Consider the following 17,805-nt stretch of genomic DNA (forward strand, 5'->3'; position numbering starts at 1 on the left):
CTCACTCTCCCCTCTCTCTCTCCTCTCTCTCTCCTCTCCTGTCTCTATTCTCTCTCCTATCCCTCCTCTCTCTCCCCTCTCTCTATTCTCTCTCCCCTCTCTCTCCTGTCTCTCTTCTCTCTCTCCTCTCTCTCTCTCCTCTGTCTCCAGCCTCTCTCCCTCTCCTCTTTTCTCTCTCCTCTCTCCCTCTCCTCTCTCTCTTCTCTCTCCTGTGTCTCCAGCCTCTCTACCTCCCCTCTTTTCTCTCTTCCCCTCTCCTCTCTTTCCTCTCTCTCTCCTCTCTTTCTTCTCTCCTCTCTCTTCTCATCTCTCTCTTCAGCTTCTCTCTCTCTCTCTCCTCTCTCTTCTCTCTCTCTCCTCTCTCTTCTCTTCTCCCCTCTCTCTTCTCTCTGTCTGTCGGTGTTGTCCTGCGTGCGCACTTGTTGACAGGAGCGTGTAATCTGAGATGCAGTGCAGGCCTTGAGCTCTTAAGTCTCTTGTAGAACCCGGTGCTGAGGCGTCGGCGGGAAAAGTGCGTCCGTCTTCACTTGAGCTGTCAGAGGGAATAGTCCTGCATTGATTGGCTGTCATAGACGGAGCGAGCGTGCGTGTGCGTGTGCGTGTTCGGGACGACACCGCGTAATGTCTCTACGGTTACGGACGCGTCAGGGAGTCCGTCGCCATGGAAATCGATTTGTGTTGATGCCGCTTCTTTATTTAAATAGATCTATAACAGCCGCTGGACTCACACTCACCAGTGTTAATGCAGAAAGAGAGAGAGAGAGAGAAGGAGGGAGTAACGGACAGAGATAACGGAGAGAGAAGGAAGGAGAGAGGGAAAGAGGGAGAGAGAGAGTAACGAAAAAGATAAGAGGGAGGACCAGGAGAGAGAAAGAGAGACAGGGAGGTAGGGAGGGAGGAGAGAGATGGAGAGAGTAATGGACAGACATAAGAGAGAGAGAGAAAGAGAGAGGGGGAGAGAATAACAGAGAGAGATAAGAGGTAGAGGGAGGGAGAAAGAAAGAGAAGAGGGAAAGAGAGGGAAAGAGTAACGGACAGAGATAAGAGAGAGAGAGAAAGAGAGAGGGGGAGAGAATAACAGAGAGAGATAAGAGGGAGAGGGAGGGAGAAAGAAAGAGAAGAGGGAAAGAGAGGGAAAGAGTAACGGACAGAGATAAGAGAGAGAGAGAGAACAATGGACAGAGATAAGAAGGAGAGAGGGGGGAGAGATGGAGAGAGAGAGGAGAGAGAACAACTGACAGAGATAAGAGAGGGAGAGGAAAGAGGGGGAGAGAATAATGGAGAGAGATGAGAGAAAGAGAGGAAGAGAGTAATGGACAGAGATAGGAGAGAGGGAGAGGAGAGAGAGAGAGCAATGGACAGAGATAAGAGTGAGAGAGGGAGGGAGGAGAGAGAGAGCAAGGGACAGAGATAAGAAGGAAAGAGGGAGGGAGAGATAGAGAGAGGGAGAGAGTAACGGACAGAAATAAGAGAGAGGGAGAGGAGAGAAGAGAGAGAGCAGCTGACGTAGATAAGAGGGAGAGAGGGAGGGGAAAGAGAGAGAGAGTGAGACAAAGAGAGGGAGGAGAGAGAGAGCAACAGACAGAGATAAGAGGCAGGGAGGAGAGAGGGGGAGAGAATAACAGAGAGATAAGAGGGAGAGAGGAAGAGAGTAATGGACAGAGAAAAGATGGAGAGAGGGAGGAGAAAGAGTGAGAAAGAGAGGGAGGAGAGAGAGAGCAAGGGACAGAGATAGGAGAGAGAGAGGAGAGAGGGGGAGAGAATAACAGAGAGATAAGAGGGAGAGAGGAAGACAGTAATGGACAGAGAAAAGATGGAGAGAGGGAAGAGAAAGAGAGGGAGGAGAGAGGGAGCAAGGGACAGAGATAGGAGAGAGAGAGAAGGAGGGGACAGAGAGAGGGAGAGAGTAATGGACAGAGATAAGAGAGATGGAGAGGAGAGGGAGAGAGTGAGAGAAAGAGAGGAAAAGAGTAACAGACAGAGATAAGAGAGAGAGAGAGAACAATGGACAGAGATAAGAAGGAGAGAGAGAGGGAGAGAGTGACGGACAGAGGAAAGAGAGAGGGGAGGGGAGAGAGAGCAAAGAACAGAGAAAAGAAGGAGAGAGGGAGGGGGGAGAGAGAGAGCAAGGGACATAGATAAGAGGGAGAGAGGGAGGGGAAAGAGAGAGAGAGAAAGAGGGAGAAGAGAGAGAGAGCAACGGACAGAGATAGGAGAGAGAGAGAGGGAGGGAGAGAAAAGAGAGAGGGAGGAATGGACAGAGACAAGAGGGAGGACCAGGAGAGAGACAGAGAGAAATAGAGAGAGGAGAGAGAGGAAGACAATGGGAGAGAGGAGAGAGAGAGTAAAAGGGAGATAGAGAGAGGGACAACAGACACAGAGAGAAAGAGCGAGGGAGATGGAGAGAGAGAGAGGGAGGGGAGAGAGAACAATGGACAGAGATAAGAAGGAGAGAGAGAGGGAGAGAGTGACGGACAGAGGAAAGAGAGAGGGGAGGGGAGAGAGAGCAAAGAAACAGAGAAAAGAAGGAGAGAGGGAGGGGGGAGAGAGAGAGCAAGGGACAGAGATAAGAGGGAGAGAGGGAGAGGAGAGAGAGAGAGAGAAAGAGGGAGAAGAGAGAGAGAGCAACGGACAGAGATAGGAGAGAGCGAGGGAGGGGAGAGGCAGGGGGAGAGAGCAACGGACAGAGATAGGGAGAGAGAGAGAGAGAGGGAGGGAGAGAAAAGAGAGAGGGAGGGAGAGAGAGAGGAATGGACAGAGACAAGAGGGAGGACCAGGAGAGAGACAGAGAGAAATAGAGAGAGGAGAGAGAGGAAGACAATGGGAGAGAGGAGAGAGAGAGTAAAAGGGAGATAGAGAGAGGGACAACAGACACAGAGAGAAAGAGCGAGGGAGATGGAGAGAGAGAGAGAGAAGATAGAGAGACGAGAAGAGAAAGTGATAGAGAGAGAAAGAGGGAGGGAGATGGAGAGAGAGGGAGAGAAGATAGAGAGACGAGAAGAGAAAGTGATAGAGAGAGAAAGAGGGAGGGAGAGAGGGAGCTGAGTCATAGTGGAGGTGACAGGCAGAAAGCTAATCAGGCTCACTGTATTTGTGAGTGAGCAGTGGCTGGTTACGAAAAATTGGAAATCGAATAGACGTATATCGACATACAGCCGGCCACATCCACTTTATATACAACCTGGAAAGAGTCTGTTGGATTTGACTGTTTTATACCAGATTCAAGACGCTTCCTCCTTAGTTATGTTCATTAAAACATTTCAAAAAAGCAATAAAGGATAAAGGGATATTTGAAAAGCTGAGGAGAATGTGAAGAGGTGGTTGGTGGTTTTCAGGTTCTAGAAAGTGATGCTGTCAAAATTCCAAATAGTGGCAAGAGACAGTTTTCCCTATACTACGCTGTACTTTGCCATGAAATATCAGAAAGGTAAATTCCCAAATAAATTCCTAAATATGGAACCTGATCATTTCTATTATTGACTAGACCAGTGTTTCCCAGACTTTTTTCTGGGGATCCATATTTTAAAAGTCACGAACCTTCACAGCCCACAGCCAAAAACAAACATTAAACATTATTCATAAATTCACAAAATAAAGGTGAATTTGAGCATTACTGAACATTAATGAGGATATTTTACTGTTGGCTGAGTGATCGTGTCTCTGAAAAATTAGTATTACTTAAGTTTGAAACAATGAAAAACAGTCATTGAAGCAGCAATAAAAGGATCCATAAATCACCTCTTTGGACTTTAAATGTAGCCCTTTTCTTTTTCTTTTCAGTTTGTTTCGCAGCTCATCCAAGCTGTTTATTCGGTTCTGGTCAGAATGCTGGTGGGTACTTCCTGAATCTGCCTAACTATAGTGAAACTACTCTGAAACTAACACACCTACGAAACTTATTCGGCCAAATAAACTTTGTCCAGTTGACAAATTGAATTTCTCCTTTACCTTTTCTTTTCAACATTCAACTGAACCAGCAATATGGAACAAAATAGGCGACCCCAAAAAAATCTCTTATGACCCACCTGAGGGTTGTGATTCAGTCTTTGGGAAACGATGGACTCAGGAGACTAAAATCCAACCGGCCCGCGGGTATAAAACCGAGCAATAACTTGATTTGCAGGCCCAAGCCCGAAGAACAAAGTGCTCATCGAAGTCTTTTTGCTCTCGTATGAAAGCAAAGCGCCACCAGTTCTCCTGGTTTAACTTCTTGCTCCTCCATATTGGGATACCAGGTCAAAATGATGCAGACTTTATGACCCAGACCTGAGAGGGTTGTAGATTCAGCATACATTTTATCTTTGGCCGAAACGATGTCTTAAGATCTTACCTCTAGACCAGGGGTGTCCAAACTTTTTTCATCAAGGGCCACATCTCTAAACACAGACAAAGCAGAGGGCCGATCGAGGGCTGTAGACTGGTGCTCAGTACAGTGAAATATTGAAATATGTGCATGTTTAACATATTAGAATGAGCCATCAGTCCTTTATTCATGCTAAGATCCTCAAAACCACACACTAAATATTAAATATGGGCTCTTTCAAGGTAGATTAAAAAAAAAAAACCTTGCAATAAAAAGTACATTTTTCATTGATTCAAGGTAATTTGGGCCAATTCTCTTGGAAGCCTGAGGGCCAAGAAAAATTTGTCTGAGGGCCACATTTGGCTCACGGGCCATAGTTTGGACATACCTGGACTAGAGTCAGACTCCCCAAACCTGTAGCTCGGGAGCAACCAGAAACTCACCACCCCCTTCCAAGTAGCTCACCAAGGGATTTCTGAATTACACATATTGTATTGAAAAACTAAAATTTGATGAAGTAAACCAAAGAAGCACTCACCCACTCACGTGTATTCTCATACACCAGTGTCTCCATGGAGAGTTTAATGCCACACTGCACAACATTCTAGACAAACCAATGACATCTCAGTGGCATTAGACCTGGAATTGTGTTTTGTTTCAATCACACACGTTTAACCACCTTGTGATGTCATGAATTGTGATGCGCCATTTCATTTAACACTCTTGAACATTTATTCTACGTATTTATTTCTAATTACGTTATTTTTGGTTCTCCGTAGTTCATAATCCATACTGTGAAACATTCCAAAAAAAAGCAATAACATCTCGACGGAGAAAAGCATTTGCCAAACCCTCCACCAGAAAAGTTACACAATGCACCTTTATACAAATATAAAGTATTAGCATAGAAACCCACACACACACATGCAATCACCCACGGAAACACTGGTAACATTCAGACAGCACTGAGGTAGCTGTACACTGCTTCTGCAAAGGTTAAACTACAGATGAAGATGAAAATTATATAAACAAACGCTCCATATATCGGGCACAGCTCAGAGGCCCGTTTCCAAATGTCATCTTTCAATTTCAGAGACAGAGGAAAAGTGCAATAACGCTTTAAAGCAAATACGTGTTAAATAATAGAGCAGTGTTTAGAAGCACAAAGTGTTTTCAAGTCAAGGGCAGCTCAATGAAAAATGCTGCGTTTGAACATGCGTGGGTGTGAATCAACACACGGTAATTGCAAAAGTGTGTTGTATTAGTCAGTTGCAGTATATTTCTAGACTCAGGTTACACATGTGAAATCATTATCAACGCAAACACAAATTATTTTCTCAGAGAAAAATAGACTGAAATACAAGTGTGTATTGAAACCTGACTCTTATTTGGTCTGGAGGACGCCTCACCTGGAATGTTCCAAAGTTGCCATGTTTATATGAGAGCTATAATTCTGAATAAAATTATTTAATTCTGAATAAAAATTAACTCTACTTTAAAAAGACCATGTAATTAATTAAGTAATTCCTAATGAAAATGATTATTCAGAAAACATAATAAACATCATTCCGAAGTAAGTGGGTGGCTTATTTCGATTTTAAAGCCGAATTAATTTATTCCTGGATCATGTAAACGTTTAGCTTGATTCATCAGCCAGTTTCACTTTGTAGAAACCGTCTGGCCTCACAGCATTGGGGTTCATTTGCTCGACGGTAGGTGGGTACTTTTTTTATTTAACCAATCACTGCTATTTGGTCATGATGTTTATAATGCACCATTAACGGGGCTAACTGATATATTAAGCTTTTCCCAAATCCGGTAGGAAGAAGGGCAATAACGTCTTTTCCCTTGATATAATTCACCAAACATTCTCTTTGTTCCGGCTTTAAATCCTCGATCTCGGAAATCGTTGCCAACACAGAATATATGGCCCTTCGCTGATTGGCTGGTGCCCGAACTTGCACTTCCAGGGTTTTTGCAAACCATCTAGTGTATTTAAATTCCTGACCTAGTCACTGGAGAGAAATTAAATTGAGCGGAGGCACTAGGTGGCCCCAGCCTGGCTAGTAAACGTTCATTATTTTTAAAAAGAATTCAGTCATTCAGCACATGCTCGTTGGGTCGCCCTTCTGTTGCGAGCTAGATGATCTGGATCAATCAGTCCTGACTTTGGACTTTCCTCCATGTCTCTTTGGATTTGCGAACGGGACGCAGGAGTGGGCTGAGGTAGAGCAGCCTCACACTCAGATTGTCTTCTTCCTGCCTTCTCCTCCTCAGCTGACAGACATAAAGCGAGATGAGAGAATTCTCCAGCTGCTGCACAATTATCATCGGAACCACTGCGGAAAAAGTTTGGATCGTGTTTGCGTTCATGGCGTAACGAAAAACTGAGATGACAGAAAAGCCGGTAGCAGTTGGTGTCTCTGTCCAATCAGAACCCTTCCCCACCCCCAGACACTGAACAGAATTAAATAAAGGAGATTTAATGTGTTTTTCATGTAAACCTCAATTCAGAATTATTATTTTCATGTAAACTCAAAGGAGATATTTTAATTCCAAACTATTTCATTCAGAAAACTTATCTTTGGCAGCAGTAGCTAAGTTAGTAGAGCGTTTGTCCACTGATCCGAAGGCTGTTCTCGACATACACATTTCTTGATTCCAGCTCCCACAGATGAATGCTGTCATTGTGTCCTTGGGCAAGACACTTAACCCAGTGTGTGTGTGTGAATGGGTGAGTGGGCCCTTGATGTAAAGAGCTTTAAGTGTCTTGAAAGTGGAAAAGGGTTGTATAAAAATGTGACTATTTACCATCTTTGTGTACGGAGAATGTTCTGAATGTGGTTTCATCTTTCTATTTCCAAGGAATCACGCAGTTGACTTTTCACCCCCAGAAAGTTTCATACTATCACTGTAAAATAAAATGCATTTCAGTCTGATGAAAAATTGTAAACACCTCTGAAAACAGCGGTTCCGCTGCCTATTCCGACGTCCCAACATTACGACATGTCTCTATGTAGACGTGCCGGTTTTCCCAACACTTTTTAGTCTCGCTGTTCCGACACTGTAGTGGTGATGTGGAGTGTCCAGATTGCAATGGGTAGCCACGCTTCACCACCAGCCACCTAGATGGAATTGATTTGGCCAAATGAAATCAGGGCCTAATGCGTATACAATCAAATTTCATCGTAATATTTAGGTAATTAAATGTGTGTTTTGGGCTGGAGTGCAAAGTATAATAAGCTATCACATTCATATTATTCATGTCAGAAAAGTGGAATGTTTGAAAAATAGTAAAGTGCTGCTACTCTGACACTGGAAAAAAAAAAATATATATAGTATTTCAGTCATCCCTCGCTGTTTTGCGGATGTATTCTAGTGCAATTTTTTATTTTTATTGTTTTTTGTTTTTTTTACAGTGTATGAACATGTATTGTGCTCCTCCCCCTGTGTCCTGATTGGCTGTAGACCATTGTCAATCAATCTCCTCCATGCCATGTCTCCTGTACAGTACAGAAGCGTTCAGCTGGCAAATTTACATAAACATGTTACTGCTTGGGTGCGGGTCTCCAAAATTGGACCCAAAATTGGACTCTGCACTGTAGGACTCCATTACAGAATAAATGAATCTTCGGTTCGTTACATAAAGAAGGAGGAAAATAACAAAAGGACGACAACAGCAATAAGTTTTAAGAAGGATGTAAAAAGGTTTGTAAGTGTCCTGTGTGAGAAAAGTGTATAAAGTGTGTGCTGAGGGGTTTTACAGCCTTAAAACAGATAGAATCATTGTAAAATATAAAGTTGACTACTTTGCGGGTTTTTTTTAGAACGTAACACCCGTGATAAACGAGGGAACGCTTGAAAAATAATGTTTACTCTGACAATTAGACATCAGTGTCTAAATAGCGGCATGTCAGAATAACCCTGAAAACACATTTGACAGTCACTAAACATAAATCAAGAACAATTTCTGATATCAATTTATACTATTAATATGTCAGCATTTCCATTACTTCACATAACATATTTCATCTGTTTGTTTCTGTCTTCTTCACTCTTGTTTTGAAAGCCTTATCTTTAAGGGAAAGTCATTCACAAGTTCTGGTAACCTTGTCCTTTTTCATCTCGTATATTTGTATATTTTTTTTCTATTGTGTAACATTGAGGCTCAAATCAACAGCTGTCTCCGCTGAATCAAACTCTGCGTTCAAGAGCAGTTTTATTCGTGTTTGAACTCACCAAGGTAAACACTAAACCACTCAGGCCTGTCAGGAAGAAGGTCCTGCGTTTGTGGAGTTTGGATGTTGTTACTCAGTCTCATACTTTCTCTTTCTGAGTTTTTTTATTTGAGTAGTTAAACCGCCACCCGGTTTAACTACTCCGGATTAAAATATTATTTTTCATCACGTCATCCACCCGACCCGCCGCCATCCGCGCATCTCTAATTCATGTGTGCACAATCCCTCAGTCGTCCATAGTAAAAGAAGAAATTCAGTCTGAGTCCGAGAAGAACTGAAGAAGCACCTTGGATGAACTGTGAAATATATTCGACCAAAACAAACTTTTGTCCAGCTGACAAATTGAATTTCTCTTTTTGCTATACATTCATGTGTAAAAGCATTGATTTATTTACACATTTAGATTTTTATTCAGCATTTAATTTAATACTCTTCAACATTTATTCTGTTATTTATATATTTTTATTATGTCAGTTTAAATCCTCTGTAGTTAACCAACTTTAATACCAAAAAATATGACTCCACCGTGATCCTACTGTGTTCTCTTTCTTATCAAAGCATCTCATTATTACACTTTCTTTTCCTTCACCTGCTTAAACGTGATTGCGCTCAAAGAAACGGAAAACATAAATATTTATCAGTGTGAAACAGCGGAGCAGCCCTCAGAACGTGCCTCCTGATCCGGAGCCTGCGGGTGTGCGGACGCCGTGAGGAGCCGCTGCCTCTGACCTGCATATTTCTGGGGCTAAATGAGACACGGTAAAGTGAGGTTCCAGAGGGAGAATGTCTCTTTTCACACACGCTCCGTTCTGATCGTCACAGATAAGCACGGCCAAGGCCACAACCCAATTTAAGGCCTATTTACCATACGCCAACAGCTTTTCAATGGTGAGCGCCCAGCTGCAGAACCGGGGCAAAAAACTGGTACAAGTCTTTCCCAAATGAGAAATCCAAACTGAAGGCACAACAAATTATGGGTATTTTTGATGGAGCGGCAGCTGAAAAACATTTTTACTATATTTTTTGGGACACTGTGTAACTTTTCTAGTAAACGGTACACCAACTTCCTGTCTCCATCGACTATGTTGGGTAGAAACTGAATACATGGACCAAAAATATAGTGACACTGACCACGTTTACATGATGTTTTTTTAATCCAAATGAATTGTTCTGAATTAAATAGTTTGAAATTAAAATATCTCCTTTCGAGTTTACATGGAAAACACGTTAAATGCTCTTTATTTAATTCGGCTCAGCGTCGGGGGGTGGGGAAGGGTTCTGATTGGACAGAGACATGAACATATTTACATCGACCGGAAGAAAACACACACTTCACCTGCTACCGACTTTTCCGTCATCTCAGTTTGTCGTTGCTCCACGGACAAAAAAATGATCCAAACTTTTCCTGCAGTGGTTCCGATGATAATACACGCATCAAGAATCTCGGACTTCCGGTCATTGCGCAATCCATACTGGGAAGGATTTTCCAAAAAAGTGAGCATCAAACCGCCATGTTTGTTTTCCCAGTGGGATTGACAAAGTCGATCTTTTCAAGTCTTTTGAACCATATCGCTTTTGTTTCTCATTCTGATATTGTCATTTGAGTTTTGGGATTTGGACATCGTAATTGTGTGGTTGTTGGATCCTAACAGCGGAAAACGGCTCGAGAAATTTGTTTGCGAACTCCATAGATACAAAAGGGAATCAGATGTGTGTGACTGCAAACCTCTGTTCAAACTGTTTCACTTCCCAACGGAATTAAAAAAATAGTGAAAGGTGAAGGCGATGGACAGGACTGATCCACAGGAGGAACAAAAAAGGAAACCTTTGACTGCCTAAATCATCCTGAGTTTGCGGCGAACATTTTGTATGTGGAGCGACAACAAAGCAAAATCCCGATCCCTCACTCAGCCTCGGTTAGGAATTTAAAAAGTCAACGCCAAAGTGAAAGGCATCAGTTGTTCACCAAGAAACACCTTCCACTGCACCTTCCACTTCCAAGACTTAATGTTGCTGTAAAACCACAAGAACAAACGGGATCCCGCTTTGATGGCGCTGATTCCCTTTTGCATCTATGGAGTTCGCAAACAAATTTCTCGAGTCGTTTTCCGCTGTTAGGATCCAACAACCACACAATTACGATGTCCGAATCCCAAAACTAAAATATGACAATATCAGAACCAGAAACAAAAGTGATACGGCTCAAAAGACTAGAAAAGATCGGCTTTGTCAATAGACGCATCCCACTGGGAAAGACAAACACTGGGAAGTCCGAGATTCTTGATGCATCTCTATCTGTTCTTGATGTTGTCTATTGCGCAGCAGCTGGAGAATTCTCTCATCACACTTTACGTCTGTCGGCTGAGGAGGAGAAGGGAAGAGTGTCGGAGAAGAGAGGAAGAAGACAAACTGAGTGCGTATACATGCACATCAATAACCCGGTTATTATCCATATCCCGGTTATGTCAGTATTCGGGTTACTGCGTTTACATGCGCACTGAGAAACCGGGACACTCATATCCGCGTGTACATGATCAAATGGAGTATCCCGGTTTCTTGACATAATCTTACAAATGCGCAGGCGCAAAAATTAACTTAAATCAATTTAATAAACCAGGAAAAATACAAACTATGAGCTCCTAAGCATAAGAAGCTAAGGAGCTACGAGATCTCCCACAATCCACTGTGCAGATTCTTCATTAAAATCTTCTGCATAAATAAACTCAACTTTACAACATATAAACCATAAACACTATAGACACATCAGCCCGTTTGATCAGATAATTCAGCTGTGATCACATTTGTTTACGTTTTACAGAAACGAAACTTAAGACCGTTTGTCTAATTAGCATAAACTGTTAGCGGCGATAAAAACAACTCGCTCCTTGCGCCGCTGATGCGATCAGTTTCTTTTGGACTAAATGACACGACTCTGTGGATTATGTGTGTTATTTCTGTGACAGAAGAGGCGCTAATGATGGTAAGTGTCTGTTCCGTGCGTATAGAGTATAGGAGATAGTTCATGTTTTAGCTTTTCAGCGTCACACGAGTGCAGGTCGTACATGTGCAGATTGTACGTGTGCAGGTTTAGCGCAGCTCTTAATTTTACAGTCATTTCACTCGTTTGGTCACTTTATTTATGTTGGTCAATTTATTTATGTGACTACTGTTGTGGTGAAAGGCTGGAAAGTGTATTTTGGACGAATGCGCACTCAAATTTATGTTGCAGTAACCGGGGTACTGCGTTTACATGCCACAAGTATCCTGGTTACTATCGGAATAAACCAGCTACAGTAACCCGGTTTCTAATAACCGGGATACTGCCATAACCGGGTTACTGAAACCGTGTTACTGCGTTTACATGCACCATCAAGAAACCGGGATACTCAAAAAACCCGATCATAACCGGGTTATTGATGTGCATGTATACACACTCACTGAGTGTGAGGCTGCTCTGCCTCAGCCCACTCCCACATCCCACTCACAAATCTAAAGAGACTTGGATGAAAGTCCGAAGACAGGACTGGTGGAGCCGGATCATCCATCATTATTTTTAAGAAGATTAAACGTTTACATGATCGAGGAATAAATAAATTTTGCTAAGTTAAGGAAGGGCCATGACCTTGTACTGCTATGATAATCTACTCCAAATTCGTCCTATAACTACGGTGGCTGACGGGGCCAAACATAATGCGTCCCAGTTCGAGTAAACAGCTTCAAGTACAGAAACGATGCAAATTCACAAACTCAGACACAAGTTTAAACGACGTACAAACAAAAAACGTGGTGTAAATGAACAAAACGAGCCGCAAGAAACAAAGACAAATGTACCATCATCAAACGCGCCGCAAATAGAGAAACGATGAAAACAAAAACAAAAAACTCCTGCGAACAAAAAACGCTGCGTAAAAGAGTCACCACAACAGAAGTACTCCGAACTTTCTCGGTGGCGGTGGCCCTCATCAGCCTCCGTACATAACCGCCAGCCTCGATGAGCTTCATTAGACTGGAGCCGAACGCTGCGGGTAACGTCACATTCAAAATAAAAAAGTAAATAGTCCTTTAATCAAGATCATCCAGGCTCAACCACTGAAATGAAAAAGAAAAAACGATGCCTCTCCTCCGCGTGTTTACACAGATTACAACAGCTTTAACCGTAATTAATTAATAACTGGATCTATTTTCCGCATAGACTTTCCACAAGGGTTGACGCTCCGGTAATTAACGATCTTCGGAGGTAATTTGAGCTCCAGATTTGGGCTCCGGCGTACAGTAGGTGGCCGTCTTAATTGTTTTGCTTATCGAAGACGGTATTAGCTGGGTCTCTGTGGGCGTAGGTCGGCTTTACGGAGGATAGACGGAAGATGAAATGACAGACGGAAAGGTTTAACGTTTGACTGATGGGGGGTGTAGCCAATCAGAGCAGCCGTGCACCAGAAACCCCGCCCACTTTATATAATAATAGTGGTTAGGTTCACTTGACTCTCTCTCTCTCGAACTTACTCCCTCATTCCCTTTTCACTCTCTTCCTCCCTCTCCTCTCCTCTCCTCTCTCTATTCTTTTACTACCCTCCCCCCTCCTAACTCTCTCTCTTTCTCTAGCCCACTCCCTCATTTTCTCTCTATAGCTCATTTTCTATCCATCTTTCTCCCTCTCCTGTCTCTTTCTTTCTCTCTCTGTCCCTCTCTCTTTGTCTCTTTCTCTCTCTTTCTCTCTCTCTGCAATTTCTCTGCCCCCATCCCTCGTTCTCTTTCTCTGTCCGTCTTTCTTTTCTCTGTCTCTCTCTGCTCTTTCTTTGTCTAGCTTTCTCCCTCTCTCTCTCTTTGCCCCGCCTCTCTCTCCCTCTCTCCTTTTTTCTCTCTCTTCCCCCTCTCTCTCTCTGCTCGTTCTTTGTCTCTCTTTCTCCCTCTGTCTTTCTCCGCTCTGTCTCTTTCCCTCTCTCTGCTCTCACTGTCTCTCTTCTTCCTTCCCTCCCTCTCTCTCCTCCATCTTTCCTTCTCTCTTCCCTCTTCCCTCTTCCCTCTCTCCGCTCTTTCTCCGTCTCCCCCTCTCTTCTCTCTCCCCTCCTCCCTCTCTCTGCTCTTTTTCTTTCTCTCTTCCCTCCCCCTCTCTCTCTCTTTGCTATTTCTCTGTCTCTCTTTCTTCCTCTCTCTCCCTCTCTTTCTCCTCCTCTCTCTTCCCCCTTCTATCTCCCTCTCTGCTCTTTCCCTCTCTCTCTCTCTCTCTGGTCTCTCTTTCCCCTCTTCCCTCTCTCTGCTCGTTCTCTGTCTCTTTCTCTCTCTGTCTCTCTCTCTCCCTCTCTGCTCTTTCTCTGTCTCTTTCTGTCTCTCTCTGCCTCTTTCCCTCTCTCTGCTTTTCCCCTCTCTCTCTTTCTCTCTCTCCCTCCCTCCCTCTCTATTTTTTCTTTCTCTCCCTTCCTTTTTTCTCTTTCTCTCTCCTTTCTCTCTCTCTCTGCTCTTTCTCTGTCTCTCCCTCTCTCTGCTCTTCTCTGTCTCTCTCTCTCTCTCTGCTCTTTCTCTCTCTCTGCTCTCTCTCTTTCTGCTCTTTCTCTCTCTCTGCTCTCTCTTTCTGCTCTTTCTCTCTCTCTGCGCTCTCTCTCTCTCTGCTCTTTCTCCATCTCTGCTCTTTCTCTGTCTCTTTCTCTCTCTCTCTGCTCTTTCTCTCTCTCTGTCTTTTTCTCTGCTCTTTCTCTCTCTCTGTCTCTCTCTCTCTCTGCTCTTCTCTCTGCTCTTCTCTCTTCTTCTCTCTCTCTCTCTGCTCTTTCTCTCTCTCTGCTCTTTCTCTGTCTCTTTCTCTCTCTCTGCTCTTTCTCTCTGTCTTTTTCTCTCCGTCTTTTTCTCTGCTCTTTCTCTCTCTGCTCTCCCTCTCTCTCTTCTCTCTCTCTCTCCCTCTGCTCTCTTTCTCTCTCTCTCCCTCTCTCTCTCTCTCTCTCTCTCCCTCCGCTCTCTTTCTCTCTCTCTCTCTCTGCTCTTCTCTCTCTCCTCTCTCTCTCTCTCTCTCTCTCTCTCTCTCTCTCTCTCTCTCTCTCTCCGCTCTCTCTTCTCTCTCTCTCTCTCTGCTCTTTCTCTCTCTCTCTCTGCTCTTCTCTCTCTCTCTCTCTGCTCTTTCTCTCTCTCTCTCTGCTCTTTCTCTCTCTCTCTCTGCTCTTTCTCTCTCCGCTCTCTCTCTCTCTCCGCTCTCTCTCTCTCTCTCTCTCTCTCTCTCTCTCTCTCTCTCTCTCTCTCTCTCTCTCCGCTCTCTTTTTCTCTTTCTCTCTCTGCTCTTTCTCTCTCTCTCTCTCTCTCGTGACACGACACCAGTGAGAATAGTTGGACCTTTTTGTTTTTTTCCTCCTGTAGTTTGTTGTCAGACTCACATATTTACGGGCTCATTCTGCGGTGTGGCGAGCCCATTCAAATGACTCTAATGAGTGTTAATGTGGGGCCCGGCTCAGGAGATTGTCCTCGTTCACTTTGTGTCTCGTCTCCATTATGTGTCCGGCGTCTCCGTGGAAACACGACCCATTTACTGCCCCGCCAAAAATGATTATGAACAGAATGCCCCGTCCGACTGCAATTTCTCTCTCTCTATTACTCTCTTTTTTTTTAACTCTCTCTCTCTGTCACTCTCTTTCTCCTCGCTCTATTCTTACACCTCTCTCGAGCCAATTCCTTCACTTTCTTTCTGTATCTCATTTTCTCTTTCTCCTCTCTCTCTCTCTCTCCTTTATCCTTGTCCGGCTCTTCCTCACTTTCTTTCTCTACCTCTTGTTCTACTCATCTTTCTCCCTCTCCTCTCTCTCTTTCTCTTTCTCTCCTCCTATCCTCATCTGGGTCTTCCCCTCTATCTCCTTTCTCTCTTACTCCCTCATTTCAGCTTCACGTTCTTTCCTCTTCTCTCTCTTTCCTCTTCTTCTACCTACTCACTCTCCCTTTATCTCTCCAGCTCATGTTCTACCCATCTTCCCCCCCCCCTCTCCTCTCTCCAACTCTCTCTCTCTCTCCCTATCCTCGTCTTGGTTTTCTCTCTATCTCCTCTCTTTCTCTCTCGCCTGCTCCCTCACTTTCTTTCTATATCTCTATTTTTTACCCGTCTTTCTCCCACTCTTCTCTTTCTTCTTATCCTTGTCTGGGTCTTCCTCTCTCTCCTCTCTCTCTATTCTCTACCCATCTGTCTCTCTCTCTCTCTTTCCCTATCATTGTCTGGCTCTCTTTCTCTCTCCCCCTCTCTCTAGACTACTCCCTCACTTTCTCTCTATATCTCTATTTTCTACCAATTTTTCTCACTCTCTTCTCTCTTTCTCCTTATCCTCGTCCGGGTCTTCCTCTCTCCTCTCTCTCTTCTCTTTCTCTCGCTCCTCCTTCTCTCTCTCTGACCTTTATTTTTTCCTCTCTACCCTACTCCCTCACTTTCTCTCTATATCTCTATTTTCTACCCATCTTTCTCACTCTCTTCTCTCTTTCTTTCTCCTTCTTTCCTTATCTGGTTCTTCCTCGCTCTCTCTCTCTTCCTCTCCTCTTTCTTTCTCTCTCTCTGCCCTTTATTTCTCCACTCTAGCCTACTCCCTCACTTTCTCTCTATACCTCTATGTTCTACTCATCTTTCTTTCTTTCTCCTTCTCCTTGTCCGGGTCTTCCTCTCTCCTCTCTCTCTTCTCTTTCTCTCTTTTCCTCCTTCTCTCTCTCTGACCTTTATTTTTCTCCTCTCTACCCTACTCCCTCACTTTCTCTCTATATCTCTATTTTCTACCCATCTTTCTCACTCTCTTCTCTCTTTCTTTCTCCTTCTTTCCTTATCTGGTTCTTCCTCGCTCTCTCTCTCTTCCTCTCCTCTTTCTTTCTCTCTCTCTGCCCTTTATTTCTCCACTCTAGCCTACTCCCTCACTTTCTCTCTATACCTCTATGTTCTACTCATCTTTCTTTCTTTCTCCTTCTCCTTGTCCGGGTCTTCCTCTCTCCTCTCTCTCTTCTCTTTCTCTCGCTCCTCCTTCTCTCTCTCTGCCCTTTATTTCCCCTCTCTACCCTACTCCCTCACTTTCTCTCCATATCTCTATTTTCTACCCATCTTTCTCACTCTCTTCTCTCTTTCTTTCTCCTTCTTTCCTTATCTGGTTCTTCCTCGCTCTCTCTCTCTTCCTCTCCTCTTTCTTTCTCTCTCTCTGCCCTTTATTTCTCCACTCTAGCCTACTCCCTCACTTTCTCTCTATACCTCTATGTTCTACTCATCTTTCTTTCTTTCTCCTTATGCTTGTCTGGGTCTTCCTTTCTTCTCCCTCTATCCTCATCTATCTTTTCTCTCTTCTCTCTCTCTCTGACCTTTATTTCTCCTCTCGACCCTACTCTCTCACTTTTACCCTATATTTTCAAATTTCTACCCATCTTTCTCCTTCTATCTTCTTTCTTCTGTTTCTTCCCTTTCGTTCCTTCTCTATTCTTCTGCCACTGTTTGTGTCTCTTTCTCTCTCTTCCTTCTGTCTTTCCTCTCTCTTTCTCCAATCCAAAAACCAATAAAAACATGTCCTTCGCCCGTTGAAAATATTGATATCGTCATAGCGTTGTGCAGGAGGTAGGGGGCGCTGCTGTGTCTTTCCAGTGTAACGGACGTGCGCTGGAGATAGTTTAATAGCTCGTTTCATTTTTGCTTGATAAGTTTTTACTGCAGTTACTTTTGAACAGCGGAAACAGAGTCGGAAAGGTCACGGAAATGTTAATGCAAAAACAGATTTACAACTTACCCACGGAGAATACGTAAAATAATAGAACGCATAAAGCAAAAATGATTTCAAAAAGAATTACGAGGAAGTAGGAGCTGAAATGTGCACAGTATGAGCTTCGTCTAATGTAAAATGAGATATAGCTTATACGTTTGTTTTATGCTTAATGATGAAAAAAAAAAAGCTTCTATTCTTTTTATATAATCTTGTGAAAAGGAACAAAACAAAACTGAGCTGATGTTTCTTTAAAGCTTCTATGTTACTCAAAATGGACTGTAATATAATACTTTTACCTCCTCAAAAACAGACCTGGAGTTGTGTTTTGTTTCATTCACATGTTTGAGTAACTATCTACATCTCCAAAGCTCAAAATGTTCTGTTCCACCCTGTGATGTCATGAAGTGGTAGTTTTCAAGTTAACAGCTCCCTTCTACCTTCAGTCAGAGGTGGAGTTAACAATTTGGGGGCCCGAGGTGAACTTGAGTTTGGGGCCCTCACTATAATGCACTGTTTTGGGCCCGGTCAAGCAGAAGTAAACAACAAGGTCAAAAATTCAAGTGAATGCATCTGA

General features: G+C 43.5%; 1 protein-coding gene across 1 annotated transcript in view; it reads right to left on the reverse strand.

The window, feature by feature from the left end:
• Window positions 1–17,805, reverse strand: part of LOC110154500 (kelch-like protein 29) — a 798,906-nt gene that overhangs the window by 527,393 nt on the left and 253,708 nt on the right. The gene's annotated exons all lie outside the window — the stretch shown is intronic.

The sequence above is a fragment of the Boleophthalmus pectinirostris genome, unplaced genomic scaffold (assembly GCF_026225935.1).
Source record: "Boleophthalmus pectinirostris isolate CB_2022bp ecotype Guang Dong unplaced genomic scaffold, ASM2622593v1 HiC_scaffold_13, whole genome shotgun sequence".
Lineage (NCBI taxonomy): Eukaryota > Metazoa > Chordata > Actinopteri > Gobiiformes > Gobiidae > Boleophthalmus > Boleophthalmus pectinirostris.